Genomic DNA, 13,581 nt, shown 5'->3' with positions numbered 1-13,581 from the left:
AGGTTGATTCCAAAATATATATAGTTTGAGTTGTGATCAATACTGAGATACGTATACACTGGGTCGTGGATTGATTCAAGATAATATTTATCGATTTATTTCTGTACATCTAACTGTGGACAACTAGTTGTAGGTTACTAACGAGGACAGCTGACTTAATAAACTTAAAACATCAAAATATATTAAAAGTGTTGTAAATATATTTTGAACATACTTTGATATATATGTATATATTGTTATAGGTTCGTGAATCAACCAGTGGCCAAGTCTTACTTCCCGACGAAGTAAAAATCTGTGAAAGTGAGTTATAGTCCCACTTTTAAAATCTAATATTTTTGGGATGAGAATACATGCAGGTTTTATAAATAATTTACAAAATAGACACAAGTACGTGAAACTACATTCTATGGTTGAATTATCGAAATCGAATATGCCCCTTTTTATTAAGTCTGGTAATCTAAGAATTAGGGAACAGACACCCTAATTGACGCGAATCCTAAAGATAGATCTATTGGGCCTAACAAACCCTATCCAAAGTACCGGATGCTTTAGTACTTGGAAATTTATATCATATCCGAAGGGTGTCCCGGAATGATGGGGATATTCTTATATATGCATCTTGTTAATGTCGGTTACCAGGTATTCACCATATGAATGATTTTTATCTCTATGTATGGGATGTGTATTGAAATATGAAATCTTGTGGTCTATTGTTACGATTTGATACATATAGGTTAAACCTATAACTCACCAACATTTTTGTTGACGTTTAAAGCATGTTTATTCTCAGGTGAATACTAAGAGCTTCCGCTGTTGCATACTAAAATAAGGACAAGATTTGGAGTCCATGTTTGTATGATATTGTGTAAAAACTGCATTCAAGAAACTGATTTCGATGTAACATATTTGTATTGTAAACCATTATGTAATGGTCGTGTGTAAACAGGATATTTTAGATTATCATTATTTGATAATCTACGTAAAGCTTTTAAACCTTTATTTATGAAATAAAGGTTATGGTTTGTTTTAAAAATGAATGCAGTCTTTGAAAACGTCTCATATAGAGGTCAATACCTCGCAACGAAATCAATTAATATGGAACGTTTTTAATCAATAAGAACAGGACATTTCAGGCTAAATATTAAAGATGGGGTTATTGGGCTTTGTACCATAATTGGGGTTTGGACAAAAGAACGACACTTGTGGAAATTAGACTATGGACTATTAATGGGCTTTATAATAACTAAACGATACCTCGTTAATTTAATATAAAGATTACAATTTGACATATCTATATATAACCACATATGCTTTATCGGGTACGGTGGGCGGGATATCTATAAATACGAATTATCGTTCATTTAACCAGACACGGGAATGGATTAATAGTTAATGGACTCATTAAAACCGGGGTGGATTACATTCAAGGGTAATTGGTGTAATTGCTAACAAAGTAGTAGAACCTTGGATTACACGCATTCGATAACCTGGTGTATTCATTAAACAAAGTATTAAGACCTTGTTACAGTTCGAATCCCCAATTAGTTGGAATATTTGACTTCGGGTATAAGGATAATTTGACGAAGACTCTCGTACTTTATATTTATGACTGATGGACTATTATGGACATATTGAATAATCCAGGACAAAGGACAATTAACCCATGGTAATAAACTAAAATCAACACGTCGAACATCATGATTACGGAAGTTTAAATAAGCATAATTTCTTTATTTTATATCTCATCGTACTTTTATTTACTGTCATTTTAATTATCGTACTTTTTAATTATCGCAATTTTATTTATTGTCATTTACTTTACCACACTTTAATTTATCGCATTTTAATTATCGTTATTTACTTTACGCTTTAAATTAAGTTATATTTATTTTTAATATTTTACATTAGGTTTTAATTGTGACTTAAGTTTTAAAATCGACAAACCGGTCATTAAACGGTAAAAACCCCTTTTATAATAATAATACTACTTATATATATATATACAAATATAGTTTTAAAAATATAGCGTTAAACTTGGCTAGTTCCCTGTGGACGAACCAGACTTACTAAAAACTACACTACTGTACGATTAGGTACACTGCCTGTAAGTGTTGTAGCAAGGTTTAGGAATATCCACTCTATAAATAAATAAATAACTTGTGTAAAATTGTATCGTATTTAATAGTATTTTGCAATAAAAATATAACTGTTTCGCACCCCTCTGCTTTAACATCAGATATATATTTATTATATCATTTAATTAATACTTATGACTTAATTAACATCTTAATCAAATTTATGATTAATAATACTTTTATTATTAATGAAAAATACTTATGATAAGTATTAAACTTATATTATAAGATTATTATTATAAGACTTATAATAAGGGTTAATTAATTATTTAATTATTATAAGGATTAGTTATTATTATTTAATTATAATTTATTATTAAATACTTATGATTTAATGATTATAATTAGAAACTTATGATATGATTAATAATTCATTATTAATTAGTAATACTTATGATATGATTTAAAATTTATTATTAATTAATAATACTTATATTATGATTAATATTTAATTAATTAATTAAATACTTATACTTATGTTATATTAATTATATCATTTAAACTTATGTTAACTTTAATAATTTAATTTAATTTAACTAAACTTATGTTATGACATAATTATACATATTTAACTTTAATAAACATTATAAATTACATTATTATTATAACTTACACTTTTAAAATAAAGGTTGACTATGTTTGACCAAGGTTGACTTTTGAGTTAACTTTCGGTTGACTTTGACTTTCAGTTGACTTTTGTTGACTTTCTAAATAAGGAAACTTTCCTAACTTAAAACTTTCTAAATTTGGAAACTTTCCAAAAATAGAAACATTCTAAAAATAGAAACTTTCCAAAAATAGAAACTTTCCTAAAATAGAAACTTTCTAAAAATAGAGACTTTCCAAAAATGGAAACCTGCTAAAAATAGAAACTTTCTAAAAATAGAAAGTGTGTGTCCGTACGCTGTTCCGATCAAACCGATGCATGCTGAGTATTGTTCTACGTCTACTTACAACATGTACAATAGCTATCATACTAAGACTTGATCTAAGTTAGTTATTTATATCGACCTGCTTTATTTATAGGTCGGCGTTGTGATCATTCCTGATCACTGTACTCCATTTGATGTTTGCTTATTTGTGTTGGTTACTTCGTTACTATTAAGGTGAGTTATAGTCCCATTTTTACATACTTATCAAAGTATATTTTTAGGATGTGATTACATGCATTTTATTTCACGTTTAGACATAAGTGACAATTAAATCTAAGTTATTCATTGTGAGTTGGACAAAAATATTCCCTAGTCTGGTAACTGTAATCACTGGTTTCTACTGGTGAACGCGAATCCTACGGATAGATCTATCGGGTTTGACAACCCCATTTCGAGCTAGTCGCGCTAGCAATTTATAATCAGAATGTTTAGTACTTCGTATTTTGTTGTAGATACACTGTCCGGTGTATATCATTTATTGTGTTTGGCAAGGGTAAATAAAGGGTTAAGTGGTTACCAGGTGGCTCATTGATAATGGAATAATGTTTAATGTTTTCTAACATTTTTAAATCTTGTGGTCTAAAGTTTATTCAATTATTTAAACCTATAATTTACTCAACCTTCGTGTTTGACAGTTTACTCGCATGTTTTCACAGGTACTTGAGTTTATGTGATACTTCCGCTGTGTTTAGAAGAGTCTGCATGCATTTGGGCAGATTTTATGAAACAATTATGAAACTTAAGCTTGCATTCTGTTTTTGGATAATTTAAATTTGTGGGTTTGTTGCAATGTTTTGTGTCAACTTTGGTTAATTAATATGTTGGGTTATTTTAAACTACATATTTTGGTATGCTTTCCTTTTTGGAAAACTTTTGAAATAAAAGAATGCAATGACGTTTATTAAATTCATTTAAGTTCGATCAAGCTGTGGGACCAAGTGACGGAGCCGTTAAGTGTTTTGATGGGGCCATCACAGATGATCCTAAGACAATACTAGGACATACATTACACTAAGTAAACTCACAAGATAAATGATTTTGATTAGTAAGTTTACAACAACCCAATTCTATATCTATAAGATCATAGAATCTTCTATTGCTTGATCACATTTGAGTAGTAATTAAAGCACTTGTGATCTCTGAAAATAAGCCTTTGAAATATGCAAGAGGGTCAACTTCAAATGCTCTTCAATGCTTTCTTTTTATAGTGTGATTCAAAAACTAGCCGTTGTCACATGGTTCCCAACACGGTTGACTGTGGTTCGACCCCGCATGCTCCAGTCCAAAATATGTATTCGTTGTATAGCCGTTTAACTTGGATTTGAACACCACATTTTGGAACCTTTACTCCATCTAGCACCTGCAAAAGAAACCCAACATCCTATACAAGTGCTATATGCATTAAGTGTGTGGGATTTGGTCTTGTTGAGTGAAAATGATATAACACTCCAAAAGTGGTAAACCCAACATTCTTGGAGAAGTGTATTGATTGATATATTAGGTAATCTCAGTTTGGTCAAGACTTAGTTAGCCACATTAATGCATTTGGTTCAATCCTAAAGACTAGTCAATATGTCATTAACTTCTTAGTTTCAATTAATCACAAGTCATATTCATTTCAAGGTTAAGTAGAGATTAATTGAATGATGTCTTTCTAAAATAATCATTAAGTGTGTAAAGACATAAATGTTAAGTCATACTTTGTAACGACCCGTCAAAATCGCTATTGACGCGGCACGTTAATCATTGATTCCACAGTGAGGTTTTGACCTCTATATGATACGTTTTGATAAAATATTGCATTCATTAAAATAAGTGACTTTCTAAACATAGAAAGTTATAAACATGTGGGCGAGTGCTTAGGTATAAGCAAAACCCCGAAATACATAAGTCTTTAATTTACAGGTTGACATCACAGTCCAATTATTTATTACACAACGCAGTTTTATTTTGAATGCAATAAACTTTGTACAAAGCATGAGAGACTCCATGCAGGCAACAAGCACATCACAGCGGAAGCATTCTAAGGACCTGAGAATAAAACATGCTAAAAAGTCAACACGAATGTTGGTGAGTTATAGGTTTAATTGCTCGAGTCATAAACATATATAAAGATAGACCACAAGATTTCATCAAAAGTTTATCAATAGATTCTACGTAACAGAGCACCCTGGTAACTAAACTTAATGCTATAGTGATAATTACCCCATTCGTTTAAATACACGCAAACCAACGTGTCTTAAACTCAAATAACATACGTCCGTTAAAAGGCTAGTGCTCTAGCTCGGACGGGTATGTCAAGCCCTATGGATCCATATACAATTATTCGCGCCCACCAGTCCATATCCTATGTACTGGCAGCTACTAGTTACCAAAGCTAAGGGATTTTCGGTTTAACTCAGTGTAGAATTTAGTATGTACTTGTATCTTATCGTGTTTAAAATAAATTGCATGTATTCTCAGCCCAAAAATATTTAAAGTATTTAAAAAGGGAGACTATAAACTCACAGTTCAATATTGAGACTCAATATTGTAGGCAATTGCGTAGACGTAATGATGGTAGATGACTGTATGGTTGGTCTTGGATTCAAGAACAATATCCCGAACAATACCCAATATTTCTTTAGTTTAAAACGGTTTGAAACCCGAATTAAAAATACTCGTTCATAACCTCTTTTCAATATATTACCACTTATAAAAATATAACATCAAAATATGTAAAAGTATATATGCATGTGTAGTTTAAAAGCAAGAACGAATTCTCAATTTATAGATGAAAAACTTCGATCCTATCATGCATATTTTATTTAAATAATAATATAATAATTAAAGTCGCCATCACTTTTTATGTCGACAAACTTTTTATGTCGACAAACATTACGCGTTTCGCGTAGATAGGTACGCGGTCCGCGTATGGTGTCTTCATGAAAGTTGTAGATTTTTGAGTTACGGACGTCTGGACACCAGAATCACCCTTTTTCGAGTCAGTATGATTTAATTATGATTTTTCTCGTGAAAGTACGCAGGTTTAGTGATTTCCATCATTTTAACTTGAAATCTTGATATGAAATGTTGTAGTCTTTTGTTGCTCATTAGAAATCTTTATTTTATATTTAACAAAATTTAAATGAGACTAATTATATACACACACATCAGCTTGCATGATCAAATGTCTAGATACATTAAATTTTGTCCTCGTCTAATTTCGAATTTATATAGATATGCATGTTTATCAAAAGTGAAAAATAGAAAGTCCCATATTTTTGTCCAAATACAACCTTGCCATTTTCAATGATATATATATCGAGTTACTTATATAAAATATATAATTACATTATTTATTTAAATCGTTATATATATATATATATATATATATATATATATGTGTGTGTGTGTGTGTGTGTGTGTGTGTATTAATGTGGAATTTTCTGGATCATTACAGTACCTCCCCGTTAAAGAAAATTTCGTCCCGAAATTTTGAGTAGTACCTGTTTTATGAGTGATATCAATGAACAAATGTCGATACTTTTGCTTCATTTGATCTTCACGTTCCCAAGTAAACTCGGGTCCTCGTCTAGCGTTCCAACGAACTCTAACTATCGGTATTTTGCTTTGTTTTAATTGTTTGACCTCACGGTCCATGATTTCAACAGGTTCTTCGATAAAATGGAGTTTATCATTGATTCGTATTTCGTCAAGAGGAATTACGACATCCTCTTCAGCTAAACATTTCTTCAAATTTGACATGTGAAATGTGTCATGAACACTACTAAGTTCTTGCGGTAGCTTTAATCGATAAGCAACTGTTCCAATTCTTTCGGTGATTTCAAAGGGTCCTACGTACCTAGGACTTAGCTTTCCTCGTTTACCGAATCGTACAACGCCTTTACAGGGTGACACTTTCAACATGACTTTGTCGCCCACTTGAAATTCTAGCGGTTTTCTTCTTACATCAGCATAACTCTTTTGGCGACTCATGGCCGTTTTCAATCGCTGTTGTATTTGAATGATATTTTCGGTGGTTTCGTGAATAATTTCTGGTCCAGTAAGTTGTCTTTCTCCTACTTCACTCCAACATATAGGAGATCTGCACTTTCTACCGTAAAGTGCTTCAAATGGCGCTGCGTTGATGCTCGTATGATAGCTGTTATTGTATGAAAATTCTGCCAACGGTAAGTGTCGATCCCAACTGGTTCCAAAGTCAATCACGCATGCCCGTAACATGTCTTCCAATGTTTGTATTGTTCTTTCACTTTGACCATCTGTCTGTGGGTGATAAGCGGTGCTCATATCTAATCGAGTTCCCAATGCTTTTTGTAATGACTGCCAGAAACGTGATGTGAATCGGGTGTCGCGATCAGATACTATAGAGATGGGTACACCATGCTTGGAAACTACTTCCTTCAAATATAGGCGTGCTAATTTCTCCATACTGTCTGTCTCCTTTATTGGTAGAAAGTGAGCTGATTTAGTTAGACGATCAACTATCACCCAAATAGTATCATGACTACTTGCAGTCCTTGGAAATTTCGTAATGAAATCCATAGTTATTCTTTCCCATTTCCACTGCGGAATTTCTGGTTGTTGCAGTAATCCTGACGGCTTTTGGTGCTCAGCTTTGACCTTTGCACACGTCAAACATTTGCTTACATAAGTAGCAATTTCTGTCTTCATATTAGGCCACCAATAAAACTTCTTGAGATCGTGGTACATTTTCCCGTTTCCTGGGTGAATTGAGTACCTCGTTTTGTGTGCTTCATCTAGTATAGATTACCATATTTTGGTACCCATATCCTATCAGCAAAATACAGGGTTCCATCGGCTTTTACCTCAAGCTGTTTTTCTAACCCTCTGCTCATTTCGCCTTTTTCATTTTCTTCTTTTAAAGCTTCTAACTGTGCTGCTTGAATTTGCTTTGTGAGATCGGTACGAATTGTAATATTCAAAGCTCGGACCCTAAGAGGTTTTACTCTTTCTTTTCGACTTAGGGCATCAGCTACAACATTAGCCTTTCCGGGGTTGTAACGGATTTCACAATCGTAATCGTTTAACAACTCTACCCAGCGACGTTGTCTCATATTGAGTTGTTTTTTATCAAAAATATGCTGAAGACTCTTATGGTCAGTGTACACTGTACACTTGGTGCCATATAGATAGTGTCTCCATATTTTGAGTGCAAAAACTACAGCTCCAAGTTCCAAATCGTGTGTTGTATAGTTCTTTTCATGAATTTTTAGTTGTCGTGAGGCATATGCGATAAATTTTGTGCGTTGCATTAATACACATCCTAAACCTTGGCGCGAAGCGTCACAATAGATCACGAAATCATCATTTCCTTCTGGTAATGACAAAATGGGTGCAGACGTTAACTTCTTCTTTAACAACTGGAATGAGGATTCCTGTTCCGTGGACCAATCATACTTCTTTCCCTTTTGAGTCAATGAAGTTAAGGGTTTGGCGATTCTAGAGAAATCTTGAATGAATCTTCGGTAGTAACCAGCAAGACCTAAGAATTGGCGGATTTGTGTTGGAGTCTTCGGTGTTTCCCATTTACTAATGGCTTCGATCTTGGCAGGGTCAACTTTAATTCCATGTTTACTGACAACATGTCCCAAAAATTGTACTTCTTGTAACCAGAAATCACACTTTGAAAATTTTGCGTACAATTCTTCTTTCTTGAGTATCTCTAGTACCAGTCTTAAGTGTTGCTCATGTTCTTCCTTGTTCTTCGAGTAAATCAATATGTCGTCGATAAAAACAATGACAAATTTGTCTAAATACGGTCTACAGATGCGATTCATTAGATCCATGAATACTGCTGGAGCATTAGTCAATCCAAAAGGCATGACTAGAAATTCATAGTGACCGTAACGGGTTCTGAACGCGGTTTTAGGAACATCTTCTTCCTTCACTCTCAGCTGATGATATTCGGGGCGTAGATCAATCTTGGAATAAACACTTGATCCTTGCAATTGATCAAACAAATCATCAATCCTCGGTAATGGGTACCGATTCTTGATCGTTAATTTGTTTAATTCTCGGTAATCTATGCACATTCTCATAGATCCATCCTTCTTCTTGACGAACAGAATAGGAGCACCCCAAGGTGAAAAACTAGGACGAATAAATCCACGGTCCGATAATTCTTGCAACTGGTCTTGTAATTCTTGCATTTCTAAAGGTGCAAGTCTATATGGAGATCGGGCTACAGGTGCAGCTCCTGGTATGAGATCAATCTGGAATTCTACACATCTGTGTGGAGGTAGCCCCGGTAATTCTTCTGGAAATACTCCGGGATATTCTCTTACAACCGGCATGTCATTAATGCTTCTTTCTTCAGTATCGATCTTCTTTACATGTGCCAAAATAGCATAACAACCTTTTCTTATAAGTTTCTGGGCCTTCATACAGCTGATAAAGTTCAGCTTTGAGTTGCTCTTCTCCCCATAAATCATTAATGACGTTTCATCCTTACGAGGGATGCGAATTGCTTTCTCAGCGCAAACAACTTCCGCTCTTGTTTTGGACATCCAGTCCATGCCAACGATTACGTCAAAACTTCCTAATTCTACGGGTATCAAATCGATTTTGAAGGTTTCACCAGTGAGATTCATTTCGCAACCATGGCAAATTTTATCGGCTTTTATCAGTTTACCATTAGCTAATTCAATAGTATATTTATCGTCTAGAGGTAATGATGCACATTTTAGTTTAAAACTAAAGTCTTTACACATATAACTTCTATCAGCACCCGTATCAAACATAATAGAAGCTAGTTGATTATTAACGATAAACGTACCCGTGACAAGATTAGGATCCTCACGTGCTTTACTGGCACTAACATTAAATGCCCTCCCACGTGCGGGTTCTTTGTTCTTCTCCTTATCAGGGCATTGATTTATAAAGTGACCAGACTTCCCGCATCCAAAACATTTCTTGACATCGGTCAGTTTTGTCTTTACTTCAGAAACGGTGGCATAACAATCTTTCGCCACATGTCCTTTCTTGTTGCACTTATCACAGACCACTTGACAATAACCTGCATGATGTGTGTAACATCTTTTGCAGAACGGATGGGGTCCCTTATAGTTTGGACTTGCAGTTGCCCCATCTTGTTTACCTTTAAAAGTTTCTTGTTTCTTCAGGTGAGTACTTTTGCCCTTATAGTCTTCCCATTTCCTCTTTCCTTCAGTTGTCTTGACTTCGGTAATTGGTGCCTTAATCGAACTCTCTGTGATCTGGTCCATGAGTTGGTGTGCCATTGTCATGGCTTCCTGCATCGTATTTGGTTTGGACGATGTAACATTTCCTTTGATATTGATCGATAAACCGTCAATATACATTTCTATCTTTCGTTTATCGTTTGGCACCAATTCGGGACACAGCAAGGCTAGTTCCATGAAAAGCTTTTCATAGTTATTGAGATTCACGCCGATAACCTTCAGATTACGTAACTCAGATTCCATTTTTCTGATCTCGTTTCGAGGACAGTACTCCTCGATTAGCATCTTTTTCAGTTCTTCCCAAGAGATATCATATGCCGTATCTATTCCTTCTGCTTTAGCATAATTGTTCCACCAAGTAAGTGCACCATCTTGCAACGTGCACGAAGCATACTTTGACTTGTCTCCGTTCGCACAATTACTGATTTTGAAAACGGACTCCATCTTTTCAAACCATCGGGTTAGACAGACTGGTCCCTCGGTTCCACTAAACGTCTGTGGTTTGCATCCTTGAAAAGTTTTGTATGAGCATCCGTTTCGTGAGTTTGTGTTTACGGCTGCTGCTTTGGCTGCTGCTTCGGCTGTTGCTTTTGCTGCTTCGGTTGCAGCAATTCTTTCATTCACACGTTTCTCGACTAGTTGCTCAAACTCAGCATCCGACATTTGAGACATGTTTCTTCAATAAACACAACAGATATAATTTAATCATATAGAATATTATAGGTAAAATGAGTTGTCAATAGTTAATCGTAGCATATTAATAATATGAACCAATTATTATAAAAGCCTTTTCTTCTTATTAGCATTTTATAATTATTTCTAGGGTATTACCTACCCGTTAAGTTCATACATAATAGCTAGTACAAGGAATTAACTACTAAAATCCTAATAATATTCCACTATAAAAAATTATAGCGAGTTACTACATTATTATGTAATAATAATAATAATAAGAAGTAGTAATAATACAAATAATCATTCCATGCATTTATTATTAATAAACCAAAATAATACAATACCATACAATACTGATATTTTACATATGCTTATTTTACATAACAAGATAGAGTAGCACACATAAGCAATAAAATAGCGCATGGAAGATTTATGGTTGCGAGGTCGTTCATTCAGAACTATCAGAAACTTCTTCCCATTTGGTTCTCTCTGCCAATTGTTTGTGTGCACATGGTCCGACAGACATTCTGGCAGTGTATTTTATTTTTAGTTGGGGTTTTAAGGTACCCGTTGCCTCAGTGGGTTTAATACAATAAGGGTGGTTACGGATCGAATGGTCCTGTTCTTTTTTAATAATTAAGGACATTTTATTATTGTGGTTGTTTTTATTATCTATAGCAAGTTGGAATTTCTCCTTAGTGATCTCTTTTATTTCATTAGCGAAATCCTCCTCCTTACTAATCTCGTCTGATGACGAACTGTCTGAGTCATGTGTAGGAGAATATGATGACGAACTGCAAGAATATGTACCGGTGGTCATGAACCGAAATCTGCCAGGCGTAATCGGCACAACCCGCCCGTCGGCGGTATATCTGGACCAATGTCCATATTTGTTTAGAAATGGACGATCCTCTTTTACTCCAGGGATCATGGGTCCATGCCAACGATACTGTGGCTCCGGAAAACTAAAGCTGGGTGGAGCTGGAACCTCCTCTGGGTTTACCGGGAGTTGAGATTCCCCGGCTAACACAATTTCTTCTTTAATAGGTATTGGAACGCCCTTTTCAGTTGTGGATAGAATAGATTCAGTGTCCGATTCCGAGTCGTACAAAATGATAGGATTAAAAGAAGTCATCTATCACATAATTGAAACAACAATTACGTTAGCATATAAATATATCACATATAATGTTTTTGACCAAATAATAAGCAAAAATCAGGAAAAACAGATATGGTCATAGTCCAGACTCACTAATGCATCCTAACAATTACCAGTTAAACACAATAATGTAATTTCTGGTTCCCTATGACCTCAAGCTCGGATACCAACTGTAACGACCTGTCAAAATCGCTATTGACGCGGCACGTTAATCATTGATTCCACAGTGAGGTTTTGACCTCTATATGATACGTTTTGATAAAATATTGCATTCATTAAAATAAGTGACTTTCTAAACATAGAAAGTTATAAACATGTGGGCGAGTGCTTAGGTATAAGCAAAACCCCGAAATACATAAGTCTTTAATTTACAGGTTGACATCACAGTCCAATTATTTATTACACAACGCAGTTTTATTTTGAATGCAATAAACTTTGTACAAAGCATGAGAGACTCCATGCAGGCAACAAGCACATCACAGCGGAAGCATTCTAAGGACCTGAGAATAAAACATGCTAAAAAGTCAACATGAATGTTGGTGAGTTATAGGTTTAATTGCTCGAGTCATAAACATATATAAAGATAGATCACAAGATTTCATCAAAAGTTTATCAATAGATTCTACGTAACAGAGCACCCTGGTAACTAAACTTAACGCTATAGTGATAATTACCCCATTCATTTTAATACACGCAAACCAACGTGTCTTAAACTCAAATAACATACGTCCGTTAAAAGGCTAGTGCTCTAGCTCGGACGGGGATGTCAAGCCCTATGGATCCATATACAATTATTCGCGCCTACCAGTCCATATCCTATGTACTGGCAGCTACTAGTTACCAAAGCTAAGGGATTTTCGGTTTAACTCAGTGTAGAATTTAGTATGTACTTGTGTCTTATCGTGTTTAAAATAAATTGCATGTATTCTCAGCCCAAAAATATTTAAAGTATTTAAAAAGGGAGACTATAAACTCACAGTTCAATATTGAGACTCAATATTGTAGACAAATTGCGTAGACGTAATGATGGTAGACGACTGTATGGTTGGTCTTGGATTCAAGAACAATACCCCGAACAATACCCAATATTTCTTTAGTTTAAAACGGTTTGAAACCCGAATTAAAAATACTCGTTCATAACCTCTTTTCAATATATTACCACTTATAAAAATATAACATCAAAATATGTAAAAGTATATATGCATGTGTAGTTTAAAAGCAAGAACGAATTCTCAATTTATAGATGAAAAACTTCGATCCTATCATGCATATTTTATTTAAATAATAATATAATAATTAAAGCCGCCATCACTTTTTATGTCGACAAACTTTTTATGTCGACAAACATTACGCGTTTCGCATAGATAGGTACGCGGTCCGCGTATGGTGTCTTCATGAAAGTTGTAGATTTTTGAGTTACGGACGTCTGGACACCAGAATCACCCTTTTTCAAGTCA

The sequence above is a fragment of the Rutidosis leptorrhynchoides genome, chromosome 6 (assembly GCF_046630445.1).
Source record: "Rutidosis leptorrhynchoides isolate AG116_Rl617_1_P2 chromosome 6, CSIRO_AGI_Rlap_v1, whole genome shotgun sequence".
NCBI lineage: Eukaryota > Viridiplantae > Streptophyta > Magnoliopsida > Asterales > Asteraceae > Rutidosis > Rutidosis leptorrhynchoides.
Note: the sequence above shows the minus strand (reverse complement) of the source record.